The sequence below is a fragment of the Triticum dicoccoides genome, chromosome 7B (genome assembly GCF_002162155.2).
Source record: "Triticum dicoccoides isolate Atlit2015 ecotype Zavitan chromosome 7B, WEW_v2.0, whole genome shotgun sequence".
NCBI lineage: Eukaryota > Viridiplantae > Streptophyta > Magnoliopsida > Poales > Poaceae > Triticum > Triticum dicoccoides.
Window position 1 is genome coordinate 477,578,330 of NC_041393.1, and position 17,005 is coordinate 477,595,334.

Genomic DNA, 17,005 nt, shown 5'->3' on the forward strand with positions numbered 1-17,005 from the left:
CTTAAGTGACCTAAAATTATCCAGGGGAGTTTTGGCACTGTTTTCAAATTTGTTTGAATTTGAATTCAGTGGCAATTAAATAGAAAACAGAATAGAAATATAAAAAAAAAGAGAAGCCCAGCCACTTACCTGGCGCCCACTTACCTGGCCCAGCTCCTCCAGCGGCCCAGCCCACCACCGCCTCCTTCTCTGTCGCCTTCCGCCTTTGCCAGGAGGATGAGCGCGTGCCGACGCGCGCACGGCCACCGCACGCCACCTCCTGCTTCCCCCGGCCTCCCTAGCGACGCCACGACGACGCCTCGTGTCCCCTCGCTCCTCTTCCTCCCTCGCTGCTCCCTCTCTCTTCCCCGAACACTCTCCCCCTCCTCTGTTCTTCCGCTAGCAAACGCTGCCGTCGCCGCCGCTTGCTGCTGCCGCGGCCACCGCCTCTCCCTCGCTTCCCCGACTAGCCCACAAGCTCCGCCTCCTTGCGCTGAAGCCCTTCGCCGAGCAACACAAGCCGAAGCGCCCCGTGGAGCCATCGTCGTCGCCATCTCCGCCTCCGGCCGCCGTGGATCCCCATCGTCGCCCCGCCGACTCCAGCCCCTCCCCGAGCTTCCCGAGGCCACCGTCGCAACCGCCGTGAGCTCCTCTCTGTTTTCCCTCTCTCCATTCGCTCGCCCCCATGCTGTACCCGCCGTCTCACCGCAACCGGAGCTCGCTGCCGCCGGCCATGTTGCCGCCACGGCCATGGCTTGTTTCGGTCGCGTCCGAGCACGGCTTTGAGCTCGTGGGGCTCACAGGAAGCCCATGCGCAGCTCAGCTTGTCCAAAACCCCACCAGGGCCTCGCGCCCGTTACCACCCGAACTCCGGCGCCGCCGCGAGCTCCGTTCCGGCGAGCCCCGACGTCCCCGCAGCCTCCCACCTACCCCATCAGATGCGGGAGAGCCCGGGCTACGCCCCGGTGCCCTCAGCGCGCGAATCCGATGCCCCTAGCGCAAGTCCGGCGTGCCCCCGCCATGCTCTATGGTCACCGCCGGCGAAACTCCGGCGGGAGCTGACGTGGCTCCGTCATTAGGAGCTAACCCAGCTAGTTAAACAACCTACATCCACTGACAGTGGGCCCCACCCCTGGTCAAACCCCAGTCAGCGCTGGGTTTGACCGGGATTAGTTCCTGTGTCACTGACATGTGGACCCTGCACGTCAGGTTTGACCTGGACCTGGCCGTTGACTCGCTGACATCATGCTGGCGTCAGGCTGACGCAGTTAAATCATTTTCTGGATTTATTATTATTCAGGAAATTCCAGAAAATTGTATAAACTTCTAAAATTCATAGAAATTCAACCGTAACTCAAAATTAAATAATTTATATATGAAAAATTATCAAAAAAATTCAATCTATCCATCTGTACCATTTTCATGCATGTTAGAACAACTTATAGCTCTTGTTTAGCACAAATCAATTAAATGGCATTTAAACTCTCACATATGGAGTTTGAATTTGAACCTAGTGTTCAAACCAGCCCCATTTAACCTGTAGCTAGGTGCATTAGCCCAAAACACATTCATATTGCCATGTCATAGCATGCATCATATTGTGCATTGCATTGATTGTATTTCTTCTTTGTTGCCGGTATCTGTTCCCTCCTGATAGACGATGTTCCGACGATGAATTCGATGACACCGATGAAGAACTATATTATCTTCAGAAGTGCCAGGCAAGCAAAACCCCCTTGTTCATTCCGATACAATCCTACTCTCTCGCTCCTGCTCTCTTTTATTGCATTAGGACAACAACGATTCAACTGTTACTTGCTGCGGTAGCTGAACCCCTTTATCCTTTGCATGACCTGTCATTGCCACAGTAAATAGATGAAACCCACTAGCATGAGTAGGAGTTGTTTGAGCCCTGTTGTGCCTACTCATTCATGCTTGTTTGTCATGCCTGCTACTGCTTAGAGTTGAGTCAGGTCTGATTCATCCGGGATGAATCAGAGGTGTGTGAACATGTCCTACGGTGTGTGAGCTAAGCGTGTGAACACGATTTGGTAAAGGTAGCGGTGAGAGGCCATGTAGGAGTACATGGTGGGTTGTCTCATTGCAGCCATCCTCAGGAACTGAGTTCTGTGTTTGTGATCCATGATTCAGCTACTACCACGCATTGGGCCCGAAACCAATGGACCCTCTCGGCTTCTTGATCACCCTTGTCCTCTGTCCAGGAGTTGCAAGTAGTTTCTGGTGTTTGTAGTATGCTGGAGGCCGTGCGCATCGCTGACCGTAGGGGTGGGCTGTGATGCGGTAGGCACGTGGCACGGTGTACCGGGCGCCCGTTTGGTGTCTCGGGAACCCTGTTCACATCGTTTGGGGCTGTGAGCGAAACTCCGGTCGGATCTCCTCATGGATGGAACCCGAATAGGCGATAAACCTGGACTAGAGACTTGAGTGTTTAGGCAGGCCGTGGCCGACACCCACGTTGGGCTTCCGCTTGAAGGTTGCCGAGTACATGTCGTGTAAACGGCGGTAAGTGGTGAGAGCGTGTGTGAAGAAGTACACCCCTGCAGGGTTAACATCATCTATTCGAATAGCCGTGTCCGCGGAAAAGGACTTCTAGGTTGCTTATATCAGTTCATAGACAAGTGAAAGTGGATACTCTAAAATACGCAAGATAAGCGTGAGTGCTATGGATGGCGTTCTCGTAGGGAGACGGGAGCGGATCCATAGTGGTGTATTGATATGGTGAATATGTGGACTCGTGTGCGCCACCTCAAAAGAGTTTATTGCAACAGTAGATCAGGATAGCCACCGAGTCAAAGCTGGCTTGCTGCAGTTAAACCTCACCATCCCTTTGTTGATAATGATGCATATGTAGTTAGTTCTGATGTAAGTCTTGCTGGGTACATTTGTACTCACGTTTGCCTATTTTATGTTTTTGCAGAGAGACTTCGGTCTCGCTAGTAGTTCCGCATGGACTTCGACGTTTAGCTTGTTACCTCAGCTACGATCTTGTGCCCTCGGCAGGATCTGGTAGATAGTCAGGCTTCTCAGCCTTTTTCATTTATATATGTCTGTACTCAGACATGATAGCTTCCGCTTGTGCTTTGATTTGTATGCTCTGAATGTTGGGTCATGAGACTCATGTTTGTAATATCTCGCTCCTCGGAGTCTAATGAATAATTACTTGAGTCGTAGAGTCATGTTGTGATGCCATGTTGTATTTACACATATCGAGCATATTGTGTGTATGTTATTGAAATGCTTGGTATGTGTGGGATCTGACCATCTAGTTGTTTATCTTTAGTAGCCTCTCTTACCGGGAAATGTCTCCTAGTGTTTCCATCGAGCCATGGTAGCTTGCTACTGCTCCGGAACACTTAGGCTGGCCGGCATGTGTCCTTCTTCGTTCCTATGTCTGTCCCTTCGGGGAAATGTCACGCGATGAATACCGGAGTCCTGTTAGCCCGCTACAGCCCGGTTCACCGGAGTCCTGCTAGCCCAGTGCTACAGCCTGGATTCACTCGCTGATGACCGACACGTTCGATGCTGGGTCATTGATGCCTGTCCCTGTAAGTCTGTGCCACTTTGGGTTTGCGACTAGCCATGTCAGCCCGGGCTCCTTATCATATGGATGCTAGCGACACTATCATATACGTGTGCCAAAAGGCGCAAACGGTCCCGGGCAAAGGTAAGGCAACCCCCGTGGGAATACCGTGCGTGAGGCCGCAAAGTGATATGAGGTGTTACATGCTAGATCGATGTGGCATTGAGTCGGGGTCCTGACACTTCATCGCCAACATCACCACTCGATACGGCATACCGCATAGAATCATCACCGACAATGGCAGAAACTTTGCCAAAGGAGCCTTGGCTCATTTCTGCGCGATGCAGGGCATCCGACTGGACTTAGCGTCTGTTGCCCACCCGCAGTCAAACGGCCAGGTTGAGCGAGCAAACAGCCTCATCTTATCCGGCATCAAGCCCCGACTAGTTGAGCCTCTTGAGCGTTCGGCCGGCTGCTGGCACGATGAGCTGCCGGCCGTCCTCTGGAGCCTGCGTGCAACTCCGAACAAGTCGACCGGCTTCACGACCTTCTTCCTTGTTTATGGTGCTGAAGCCGTCATCCCGACGGACATAGACTTTGACTCCCCGCGAGTCACCATGTACACCGAGGCAGACGCCAAGGAGGCACGAGAAGACGGTGTCGACCTGCTGGAAGAGGGCCGACTGTTGGCGCTCAGCCGGTCCGCCATCTACCAGCAGAGTCTGCACCGATATTACAACCACAAGGTGAGGCCAAGATCCTTCCAAGAGGGAGACCTTGTGCTCCGGCTGATCCAGCGAACAGCCGGCCAGCACAAGCTCTCGGCGCCTTGGGAAGGCCCCTTCATCATCAGCAAGGTGCTGGGCAATGACTCCTACTATCTGATCGACGCTTAGAAGCCCAGAGCACGCAAAAGAGATGATTCGAGCAAGGAGACAGAGAGGCCATGGAATGCAAACCTCCTTCGGAGATTTTACAGTTGAAAGCAGTATGTATCACGCTACCTTTTGTATTATGTACAAAGACTCCGGGTCCCCTGAGACGAACTCGGGGACTGTCCTCCTTTTATCTATGTGATAAATGTTATGCTCATGAGTGTGCCTTGTTATTATTTCCGCCTGACACAGGGTCGACCAGTCGGCCCGGGGGTTTGCCGCCTTCTACTATATGCCACCTCCTGCAGCCGGACAAGTAATGTGTTGGCACCTAAAACTTCTTCTGTCAAAAGCCACAGCTTGCAGAGCGACTGCATGGCGGGCAGGGGCGGCAAGACAGTGCCCGCATGAAAAATGGTTAAGGAAAAAACGCATATAGTCGAGGCCGGCACCATACCTGCCCGGCCGGCTGCCGAGCAGCCGTCCGGCCGGCTTCTACCTCCCTTGCCAAAACCTCCAAACGGTTAAGTACTTGCCCTCCTGCAAAAAGCTAAGTACTCAAACCAGCCACAGTCCGCAGAGCGGCTGTTTGGCTGGCAAGAGGATAGCTAAGGGAGGGCAGCAAAGGAAAAAAGCAAGGAGTATAGGCAAGAAAAGTTAGATGTTAGCAAAACAAAGCATAAAGTTGCGATAGAATATTTACATAGATAAAGGCCCATTGGCCGGCATTCAGCAAAGTTTGATATACACCCCCCGGGTGGAATTGTGCGAATTTAATAAAGATGTCCAGACCAAGCAAGCAGGAAAAGAAAAAGATAAACACCCTAGGGAGCAGCGGAGGATTCCGGCTGGGCGCTGGGGTCGAGGGCGCCACTTGGTACGACAGACGGCTCCGGCTGAACGCTGGGGTCGGCGTGCCAGTTGGTGCAACAGGCGGCTCCGGCTGGATGACGGAATCAGCTGCGCTGGTTGGTGCGGCAGGCGGCTCCGGCTGGACGCTGGGGTCGGCAGTGCCAGTTGGTGCAGCAGGCGGCTCCGGCTGGATGACGGAGTCAGCTGCGCCGGTTGGCGCGGCAGACGGCTCCGGCTAGGCACTAGAGCCAGCGGCGCCAGTCGGGACGATGGAGGGCTGGATGACGGAGTCGGTGGCGTCTGTCGGAGGAACGGGCGGCTGGTCGGTCACCACCTGGCCGCCCCCAGTAGCAGTCGGCGCTTTGGAGCGCGGGTTGTTGCTTGAGGCCCAGTGGGGTGGGGCTGATCATCTGCACCAGCCTCCGGCATGTCGATGTCGCTATCCTACTCCTCCTCCTCCTCCTCCTCCTCCTCCTCCTCCTCCTCGTCCTCCCCCTCCTCCCCATCATCGCTGGAGTCGATGACTTCGGCCGAGTCCTCGCTGTCCTCCGGGTTCAGCCCGAGCCACTCCTGCGGCACTTCGGTGGCTTTCTCAACCACCTCCGGAACAAAGATGCTGGTGTCGGTGAAGTCGGTGATCGCCACCGCCCTATTAATAAGCTCGGCCTCCACCGCCGCCAGCTCCTCCTGCGCTTCCATCCGAAATGTGGCTAACTGGGCTAGATCTAGCCTAGGATACCACGCCTTGACGAACTCAAGGGCCCGACGCGCTCCTGCCCGGGCTGCAGAGCCCTTCCAGGCCTCCAAGCGGCCGGCCACCACCTCCAGCCAGTCGGCAGTCCGGTTTGGAGTGCGTGGAGCCGGCAAGCCTGACCAAAGGGCAGAAATCGCCTGGGTCCTGACGCGCTGAAGACGGCGCAGCACTTAATGGGCAGGACGAAGACGAGCCTGGATGCTGAGGATCTGCTCATTGAGGGTCCGGGGGCGTCAGCAGCGATCTGCGCACCTTCCTCCCTCCGCTCCTCGCGCTGGGCCTCGATGACTTGGTTCGCGGCAACGGAGTTACCCGGGAAGAAATCTGCTCGGGCAGAAGGCAAGGAAAAACAAAGTCAGAAACAAGCAGCCAGCTTAGACAAAAGCCGACAGCTCAAGACAATGAACAAGAAGAATAAAACTCACCATCGACCAAGTCCTCAATGCTGCTGAAGCAGGCCATCGTCTGCGCCTCCTTGTCGGCCCAGGCGGCGCGCTCGGTTTCAAATTTGGCGAGGAGATCGGTCTCCTTTGCCTTTGCCTCCCGCTGGGCTATCTTGAGGGCCTTCGTCTGCTCGACGAGCTTGGCGACCAGCCGGTCTTGCTCCTCGGTCAGCTTGCTGCACTCCGCCTCCTTGCCGCGCAGAGTGGTGTTGGCTTCTCCCAGCTGCTACTGCAAGGCGGCATTGGCCTCTGAAAAAAGGGAAAAGAAGAAAGAGCATCAGACAAAAAAGACAAAGCGGGACGAAGTGGCCGGGGAGATCCCGCCCGACTGCTCAGCAGTCGGCCCGAATCTCAGGGACTACAGCCCGCGGGTGTGCCATCGCGCCCCCGCAGAGAAGAAGTAATTAACAAAGGTAGAAACACTGGGGATATTCAGCCAGACTGGTCAGCAGTCGGCCCGAACCTCGGGGACTACAGCCCGCGGGTGCGCCAGTGCGCCCCCGCGAAGAAGGGAACTCAGGGATTACTCCGGCTCTCGGTCAGATGGGCGGTCTGTGTCTCTAGCTCCCTTACTCCTTGAGTTTAAGGTGACTGCACGAAGATTGTGGTAGTCCTGCAGAGGGGATATCGGACAAAGTCAACATTTGGCACATACAAGTTAAAGTTCCGGACCGCCTGCTCAGCAGCCGGCCCGAAACTTGGGGACTACACCCAGTGGGTGCGCTAGCGCGCCCCCACGAAGAAAGCAAGAAGATCAAGGAAAAAAGGAAAGCGAAGGAAACTTACGCGGATGGCTGCCTGTGACTCCAGGAAGGCTTCGTTGCAGCGTTTAAGGGCTTCGGCTTGAGCCCGGAGTTTTCCCTGGATGTCGAGGGACGCCTGGTTCAGGGTGCCGTCCCGTCCCCGTGTATCCAGCCAGCAGGCGCGGTGCTGGTCGCCTCGGTGTCGGGGACCAATGAGCACGTAGCACCGGCCTCCAGCGGCCGTGGTGCTGAGGCCGCCTTCTCAAGGCGGTGGCGCGTGGGTGTGCGGACTTCAGGAATCAGGTCCATCACCACCGTGTCCCCGACCGGTGGCACCGGCGGCGTGGCCGGCTGCTCGTCCTGCGTCCCGCTAGTCGGTTGCGGCGGCGGCACAATGACGTCCGGCATGGCCACGTCCCCGTCCTCCCGCTCCCGGATTGGCTGCTCGTCGCCGGCTCCCCCGGTTGTCGCCTCAAACTCTGGCGGAGGTGGTGCAGTGTTCAAAGGTGTCACGAGCAGCGGCTCCTGGCGACGTGCAGCCTCCGCGAGCCGCTCCCTTTCTGCGGCTCTGGCCTCCGCCTGCACCAGCTTCCTCTCCGTGGCTGCAGCGGCCCTGTCCGCCTCCGCCTTCGCCAGACGGTCGGCTTCCTCCTCACATGCCTCCCGCGCGTTCCGCTCCGTCGCCTCCCAGAGGTCGGCAGCCGGGTCAATTCGCCGGCTGGTGGAGGAGATCGCCGCCGACCTGATGACCGAGGCGGCACCCGACTTCTCGAGAGTCAGGGGTCCCTAAAATAAGAAGACAAGTCAGAAAAGTTTTTTAGGCCGGATTGGCGAAAAGACGGAAAACAGGAAAGAATACTTATGCCGACACCATGACTGGCACCTTCGGCTGCCTCTGATACTTGGCTACCTTGGCCGCGGCTTCTTTTCACCTGGTCGCTGCGGCCGGGTTCTTGGGTTTCTTCGGGGCGCTGCCAAACATGGCAGCGCCATGCCTCTGCTTACGCTTGCCGCCACGGGTGGGCGGCCTAGTAGAGGGGCCTACGCTGGTGTTGGCAGTGCTCCGGGTGGGGCGTGGCTCATCTTCATCGTCGTCGGGCCAAGTCTCCACGCCTCCGTCCTCCTCGGAGCCTCCTGCTCCGCCGCCACCGCCGCGTGTTGTGTCGTCCGCCAGGGCAGCCGCCCCCAAGTCGGGATTTTCCAAGTCGCTCACCGCCCTGTCCGGCAGATAGTCACCACCCAGCCCCACGATGGCGGACGTCGCCTCGGACATATAAATCTACACTCCAGAAGGGGGTTGCATCACGACAAGAACAAGACTGAAAGACAGAGTAAAGGAAGAGATGAAGAAACTTATGGCAGGCGGCGGATCATCGCGTGAGTACGGCTGCTTCCTGTACCGCCACTCTGCCTCCGACACCTTGAGGTCGGAGATCTCATTCACCATCCGTGCGACCTCGGCAGTCGGCATCTCTTTCATGCACAGCCGGCTGGGGTCGCGGTGCCCACTCATCCGGAAGATTGGATGAGGGTGGCCCAGGAGCGGGAGAACCCGGTGCTCGGCGAAGGAGATGAGGAGGTTGGAGGCCACGAGGCCCTCCGACTCCTGGAGCACCCGGAGTCGGCCGATGGCGGCCGCTGCTTCCGGCGACACCGGCTTCGGTTTGTAGCCCCAGTTGGGCCGAGCCCCAGTGGGAGGGCCGGCCTCATAGGCCGGCAAGTGGATGCAGTCGTCAGCCAGGTCGACGTTCTCGACGTAAAAGTAGGACTGCTGCCACATCTTCATAGAATGCACCAGCTTGATAACGGGGAAGGTGTTCCATTATGCCGGCCGGCGCACGGCGACGAACCCGCCGCACTTGGTCACCGTATCCTTGGTGGAGGTGCCGAGCTTCCTGTATAAGAACGCTCCCCACAGCTCGAGCGTGGGGAGGATGATGATGTAGCCTTTGCACGCCATGATGAAGGCGGAGAGCAAGGTCACGGCGTTGGGCGTAAGATGATGAGGTTGGAGGTTGTTGAAGTCGAGGACGGAGCGGAGGAAGCCGCTAACCGGAAGGCCGAAGCCGCGGAGGAAGTGCGAGCGGAAGACGACCCACTCGTTTCCCCTTGGCGCCGGCAAGATCTCCTCCTCCGGCGGCACCCGCGCCTTGACGAATGCCGCGTTGGGCATCCGGGGCGTATCATGGAGGAAGGAGATGTGATCCTCGATCACTGTCGACCCCTCCCAATCGCTACCCTTCTCGCGCGCCATGGCTTCGGGCGGGCCGCGTGAGGAGGAGGGGTGCGTCGGCAATGAACGGCGGCGGCACCTCGTGGCACGGAGCGACAGCGGCAGCTATGGGGGAAAGAACATAGGAAGAAGAGAGAGTGGGAGGGGGCATGCAGGCTTTGCTGCACCCCTCCCTCCCCCCTACTTACAGCCCTCGGGCTATGAAGCCGAGGGGCAGGGCGTGGGTCGTGGGATTAACTGCACCCACGACCCCACGACCCCCCAGTTACCACGCGCATTCACCACGCCTCGAGTGGTCGTGGGAATTACAACCACCCCCCCTCAGCACAGCAGATCCGCCCGGGTGCCGAGGCGCGGTAGTGGCGGGCCCGGCCCACTATCACGTCCCATCAGGGGCGTGGGGTGGCAGGCTGGCCGGGCTGGCGTGCGCCGCGTGGCGTGTCTGCGGCGGGCGGTGGCCCTGGAAACATAGCAGGCACGCCGCTTGTTTTCCTGCCTTGGAGTTCAAAATCGACCAACAGCCCCGCCTAGACAAAGCCGGCTTCAGCAGTCGGCCAACCGTAAGGCGGATCAACGCTCTCCCGGAGCTCAGTGAGGGGGGAAGCCGCCGAGACTTCGCGGCCCCTCGACCACAACGCCTCACCGGCTTCGAGGACTACTATCAGAGTAATGGGCCATGGGTAGGCTCACCCGAGCCCCTGGATTTATCAAGACTTTGGGCCAGCTTCGCCTTGCTGCGCCCCAAGCTGAAGCTCCGCCCTCTGGGGGCCGGCTAGATCAACGGCCGGCCACCAGAGGGCGGCCACCCACCAGCAGACGGCATCACGAGCGGCCGGCTCCAGCCAGCCGTCCTCTAGGGTTTGTGTAGGCGGCCACCGCGCACCCTCAGAGTTTGTGCCCCCATCGAGAGGACAAGATGGGGCGTGGCTACAGTGAAGCCCTCACCCCCGAATCTTGGGATTGGCATGGCCACAGTGTCTCGTACGGGCAGAGATCTCTGCATGGCGTGGCACTGTTGCCACTCTCCCTTGACATCACTCTGGGAAGGCGGAGCCCTGCTTGCCACGACGGCCTGTCGGTATGGCCCACAGACTGCGGGCCCTACCGGGCAGTGACATCCCAGAAGAGGGCGCACGCCGAACCAATCGAACCAGAAGAGGGTCGGCCCCCAGCAGGCGGCCGTCCCCTCTCTCGAAGCTAGCGCACCATTAACCTGATGAGACCATGTGTGGCTACAATGATCTTCCACCAAGCGGCGGGACTGTAGCCACACTGAGCTTACCAAGCCAGCGTCATCAGCAGCACGGCTACAGTGAGCAGCCACCAACCAGACCCGCCCGCGGCGGGAGCGGCCTGTCGGCTCCATACCAGACCAGTCGGCGGGGCCCACCAGGCGGCGGGCCCTAGTAGTCGGCGAAGAATCCGGAGGCCGGAGATGCTGACAGCCTGGCCTAGCAGCCGGCCGGATTACCATTGTACCCCTGGGGGGTAGGCCTATATAAACCCCCCAGGGAACCCATGCAAAGGGTTCCCACCCCATTATACCTAGCTACATTCCTAGAGCAGGGGAGTGCAAGCCTTGCCTTCTCCTACCTCTAGCATACAGCTCAAGGAGCAACTTTGTATCACTTGTGCCTTTAGTGATCATGCGGAGACCCCGTAGAGCGGGACTAGGGGTGTTATCTCCTGGGAGAGCCCCGAACCTGGGTAAAGTACGCCGGCGTTCGTGTCTACGCCTCATCCCGCTTCCAGGCATCGGGGATGTTCTACTCGCTCCCACCATGATAAGCCATCCTTTGGCATATGTCGCACCCAACCCCCAACACTCTCATTATCGCAGTAGAGAGGCACATTCTTCAGATGGATACCATAGTCTTTTAAAGTTTGCTTCATCCAGAGAAGCTGAGCACAGCAGGATCCAGCAGCAATGTATTCAGATTCAGCAGTAGAGAGGGATACACAGTTCTGCTTCTTTGAAGACCAACAGACAAGAGATCGTCCCATAAAGTGACATGTGCCTGATGTGGACTTGCGATCAACCTTGTCACCAGCATAATCAGCATCTGAGAATCCAACTAGATCAAACTCTGAGCCCTTTGGATACCATAATTCTAGTGTTGGGGTGTAAGACAAATATCGAAGAATTTGCTTCACAGCTAAGTGATGCGATTCGTTTGGTGCCGCTTGGAATCGGGCACACATGCAAACACTAAGCATTATATCTGGCCTAGATGCACATAAGTAAAGCAAAGAACCAATCATGGAGCGATATACCTTTTGATCGAACTCTTTACCATTGTCGTCGGGACCAAGATGACTTTTGGTTGGCATTGGCGTCGTGTATCCTTTGCAATCTTGCATTCCTAACTTCTTCAGGCAATCTTTGAGATATTTTTCTTGTGATATGAAGATGTCGTTGTGTTGCTGACGGATTTGAAGACCCAGAAAGAACTTCAGCTCGCCCATCATGGACATTTGATATTGCACTTGCATCATGTGACCAAATTCATCACTGTATTTCTTGTTGGTGCAGCCGAAGATAATGTCATCCACATAGATTTGACACACAAATAGTTCACCATCATATGTCTTCGTGAAGAGTGTAGGATCTAGTGAACCAGGTTTGAAGCCTTTGCTCTTCAGGAAGTCTTTGAGCGTGTCATACCAAGCACGAGGGGCTTGTTTGAGACCATACAGTGCCTTGTTGAGCTTGTATACCATATCAGTATGTTTTGGATCTTCAAAGCCTGGAGGTTGTGCGACATATACTTCTTCTTCTATCTTTCCATTGAGAAAAGCACTTTTTACATTCATTTGATACAGAAGAATGTTGTGATGATTTGCATAGGCTAGCAGTATGAGAATGGCTTCAAGTCTTGCCACCGGAGCAAATGTTTCATCGAAGTCAATTCCTTCCACTTGAGTGTAACCTTGCGCAACGAGACGAGCTTTGTTTCTGACCACTTGACCATGCTCATCTTGCTTGTTGCGATATATGCATTTGGTGCCAATGATATTGTGCTTCCGAGGATCAGGACACTTGACCAATTGCCACACATTATTCAGCTCGAACTATTGAAGCTCTTCTTGCATAGCTTGAATCCATTCAAGTTCCATGAAGGCTTCATCAACTTTCTTGGATTCAGAGATTGAGACAAATGCAAAATGCCCACAGAAGTTGGTTAGCTGTGTTGCTCTTTGAGTTGCTTTTGAACGAGTGAGTGGACCAGGTGCATTCAAGCTTTCAATTATCTTCTCAATCTGAACTTCATTTGCAACACGAGGATGAGCAGGACGAAGATTTTGCTCTTGCTGATCAGTGTCATCATTTGGGGAATTTTCTTCAGGCTCAGCATTGTCTTCAGGTTGATTAGGTGCAGAAATGACAAGTTCCTCTGCAGATTGATTCTCAGAGGGTATGATATCTCCAATTCCTATCTGCTTGATAGATTCACTTGGAGGTACTTCATCTAGCACATTTGGCAGGTGCTCTCTTTGCGATTCGTTAGTTTCATCGAACCGCACATCCACAGTCTCAACCACTTTATGGTGAAAGAGGTTGAAGACTTTGTAGGAGTGCGAATCCTTTCCATAACCAAGCATAAAACCTTCATGTGCTTTCGGTGCAAATTTTGAAGTGTGATGTGGATCCTTGGTCCAGCCCCTAGCACCAAATACTCTGAAGTAGCTTACATTTGGCTTCTTACCAGTTAGGAGATCATAGGATGTTTTCTTCAGAAGCTTGTGAAGATAAACTTGGTTGATGATGTGGCAAGCAGTGTCAATGGCTTCAGGCCAGAACTTCCGTGGAGTCTTGTACTCATCAAGCATCATTCAGGCCATCTCAATGAGAGTTTTGTTCTTGCGCTCGGCGATGCCATTCTGCTGAGGTGTATAAGGAGCAGAGAACTCATGTGTGATACCAAGTGTATCCAGATAGAGGTCGAGGCCAGTGTTGTTGAACTCAGTGCCATTGTCGCTTCTGATGTGCTTGATCTTGACGCCATAGTTCGTCATGGCACGATTGGCAAATCGTCTGAAGACATCCCGCACTTCAGTCTTGTAGAGGATTATGCGCACCCAAGTATATCTAGAGTAATCATCAACAATTACGAAGCCATAGAGGCAAGCAGTAGCATTGAGAGTAGAGTAGTGAGTCGGGCCGAATAGATCCATGTGAAGCAGCTCGAAGGGTTGAGATGTAGTCATGATTGTCTTCGAGGGATGCTTGGCCCTAGTCATCTTTCCAGCTTCGCAGGCGCCACATAGATGGTCCTTCTTGAACTTGATGCCTTCGATGCCCACGAGATGCTTCTTCTTCGCGAGAGTGTGCAAGTTCTTCATGCCAGCATGCCCTAGCCTTCGATGCCAGAGCCAGCATTCCGAATCCTTTGCTAGAAGACATACGGCCATATGTGGTCCTGCTGAGAAATCTACCATAGATAGATCGTCTTTCCGATACCCTTCAAAGACTAGAGACTTGTCAGATTCCATTAGTACAAGGCATCAATATTTTCCAAATAGCACAATCATGTTTAAGTCACAAAGCATTGAGACAGACATTAAGTTGAAACCAAGGGATTCAACAAGCATCACTTTATCCATGTGTTGATCCCTTGACATAGCAACTCTGCCTAGACCCAATACCTTGCTTTTAACAGTGTCAGCAAATGTGATGTGACTTTTGTCTGATGGACGTAGCGTTGAATCCATCAGAAGACTTCGATCGCCCGTCATGTGGTTAGTGCATCCACTGTCCATAATCCATTCTGAAGTATGAGGTGTCGTAGCCTATAGTGCAGTTTGGGGGGATAGGCTTCATCAAGCGAGTTATGAAGCATAAACATTTGACGAACAAGTGGAACATGAAAATTCAGATCTTGGTTAGGATTGATAGGGTGAGTATCAAGGAATCCTGGAACGAAGTACATAGTAAGACCATTTGGGCATTTTATCTTGCGCCCCACAAGATGTTTAAGGTCCCCGGCATTAGTTTTGGATGCCTTTGATTTCCGGCTGGAGACCTTTCCCTGCAAAAGAGAGTTAATTTTTCTTAACCACCCACATTTTCGGGGGTGGCTTAGAAGCAATGAGTCTAAGTGCAGCATCTGAGAATTTCGGCTTTGGAGCCCTAGTAAATAGTCTTGCAGGAGGTGTATAATACTCATGGGAATAAGCAGAAAAATTCTTTGTTCTATGAACATAGCGGTTTGAGGAAACACGCTCATATTCATGGGTCTGAGTATGATTTCCCTGCAAAACATTGACGTTAGGGTGACTCAGATGAGTCCTCGGTCTGTATGAAGCTTTTGGACCATATGAAGCCTTTGGTATGGGATCTGTCTTCTTCACAGGTGGTGTCATGATGACTGTCGGTGTCAAAACCGGCGGATCTCGGGTAGGGGGTCCCGAACTGTGCGTCTAGGCGGATGGTAACAGGAGACAAGGGACACGATGTTTTTTACCCAGGTTCGGGCCCTCTCGATGGAGGTAAAACCCTACTCCTGCTTGATTAATATTGATGATATGGGTAGTACAAGAGTAGATCTACCACGAGATCAAGGAGGCCAAACCCTAGAAGCTAGCCTATGGTATGATTGTATGTTGTGTATGTTGTCCTACGGACTAAAGCCCTCCGGTTTATATAGATACCGGAGAGGGCTAGGGTTACACAAAGTCAGTTACAATAGTAGGAGATCTACGTATCCGTATCGCCAAGCTTGCCTTCCACGCCAAGTAAGGTACCTTTCGGACACGAGCCGGAGTCTTCAATCTTGTATCTTCGTAGTCTTGGAGTCCGGCGGACATTGATAGTCCGGCTGTCCAAACACCCCCTAGTCCAGGACTCCCTCAGTAGCCCCTGAACCAGTCTTCAATGACGATAAGTCCGGCGTGCATAATGTTCGGCATTGCAAGGCGGGTTCCTCCCTTGAATAATCTAGAGAAGATAATGAACACCAGGATAGTGTCCGGCTCTGCAAAATAAATTCCACATTCCACCGTAGAGAGAATAAAATGTACACTTAGTTCAATCTGCTGACGTATTATGCGGCATGACATCACACCGCCACCAGGCCTTTGTTTGAATTACTATACCACCTCAGCATGTTTAGCGAAGCGGTTTCTTCGGCACGTCTTGTCGAAGCAGAGATCGTGTTCCCCTTATTCCGGGATTCTCATCAATACGTGCGTGGGTAACCCAACCGCGCCATCAACGGTGGCACTTGGGAGACAAGCGAGTTTTACCAGGCTAGCGGGGGACGCATAGTTTTGTCCGCCTATATATAAGGGATAAGGATTCACCTTCTCACCTACGCCTTCTTCCTCCTTTGCTTATCCATCCCTGCGAATTCAAGCTCCAACGCCCGAACTCGCGCATCTCACCTCAACCTTCTCCGAATATGTCTGGAGCGGGAGGCAAATGGTTAGCCTCCACCGTCAAGGAGGAGGACATCACCAAACTGCGCAGCGCCGGATACCTTTCCGGCGATATCGCGCATCGGCTGCCCGATGAGGGGCAGCTCATCCCTACCCCCAAGCCTCATGAGAGGGTCGTCTTCCTTCCCCACTTCCTCCGCGGACTGGGCTTTCCGCTCCATCCATTTGTCCGGGGGCTCATGTTTTACTACGGCCTGGATTTCCACGATCTGGCGCCGAACTTTATCCTCAACATCTCGGCGTTTATCGTCGTGTGCGAGGCCTTTCTCTGCATCCGGCCCCACTTCGGCCTGTGGCTCAAGACCTTTAACGTCAAGCCGAAGGTTGTGAAGGGTACGCAAGCGGAATGCGGAGGCGCTATGTTGGGAAAATTGCCCAACGTCCCTTTGCTAGAAGGGACCTTCGTGGACTCCGTCAAGGGGTGGAAATCGGGGTGGTTCTACATCACCGAGCCGCGCAAATCCACATGGGCGGCGGCCCCCGAGTTTAGATCTGGCATCCCCATGCAGCTCACCTCCTGGAAACAGAAGGGCTTGCAGTGGGGGAATCCGGTGGAGGTGACGGGACTCCGAGCATGTATCAAGAAGATGGTGAGCAATAAGCTCAGGCTCGTCGACGTGGTCCAAGTCCTGCTCATCCGGCGGATCCTCCCATGCCAAGAACGGGCATTTAATTTGTGGGAGTTTAATCCGGAATAGCACCAGGCGCTAAACGGGCTCTTCGATACAACATACGAAGGCGCCTGGAGGGTGCTGTTCAAGGGCGCCGAAGCCCCTACGTTCGCGACCAAAGACCGCTGATTCAGCTCGCAGAATCCAACTGACGAGGTAAGTGATTCAACCCCATTACGAGACACTTGTGATAATTAGATTGACTCTAGTGAGGCTTCATTCTGCCTCTTCCTTTGACAGGAATGGATGGAGAAGGCCAAGCTGCTCATCAGCCCGGCTCCCATGCCAGAAGACCTAGCGAATGCCCGTTTAACAAGGCTGCTGGTTCCGGCACCGTACGTGGTGCCGGAGAAGAAGGCCAAGAAGGTGGCCGCGGGGACTCGAAAGAGTTCCCGCAATCAGGCGTCTGACGACGACGAGGACTCCTCCTCCAAAGACAAGGAGGAGGAGTACTCTCTCCCAGAGGAGGGAGAGAA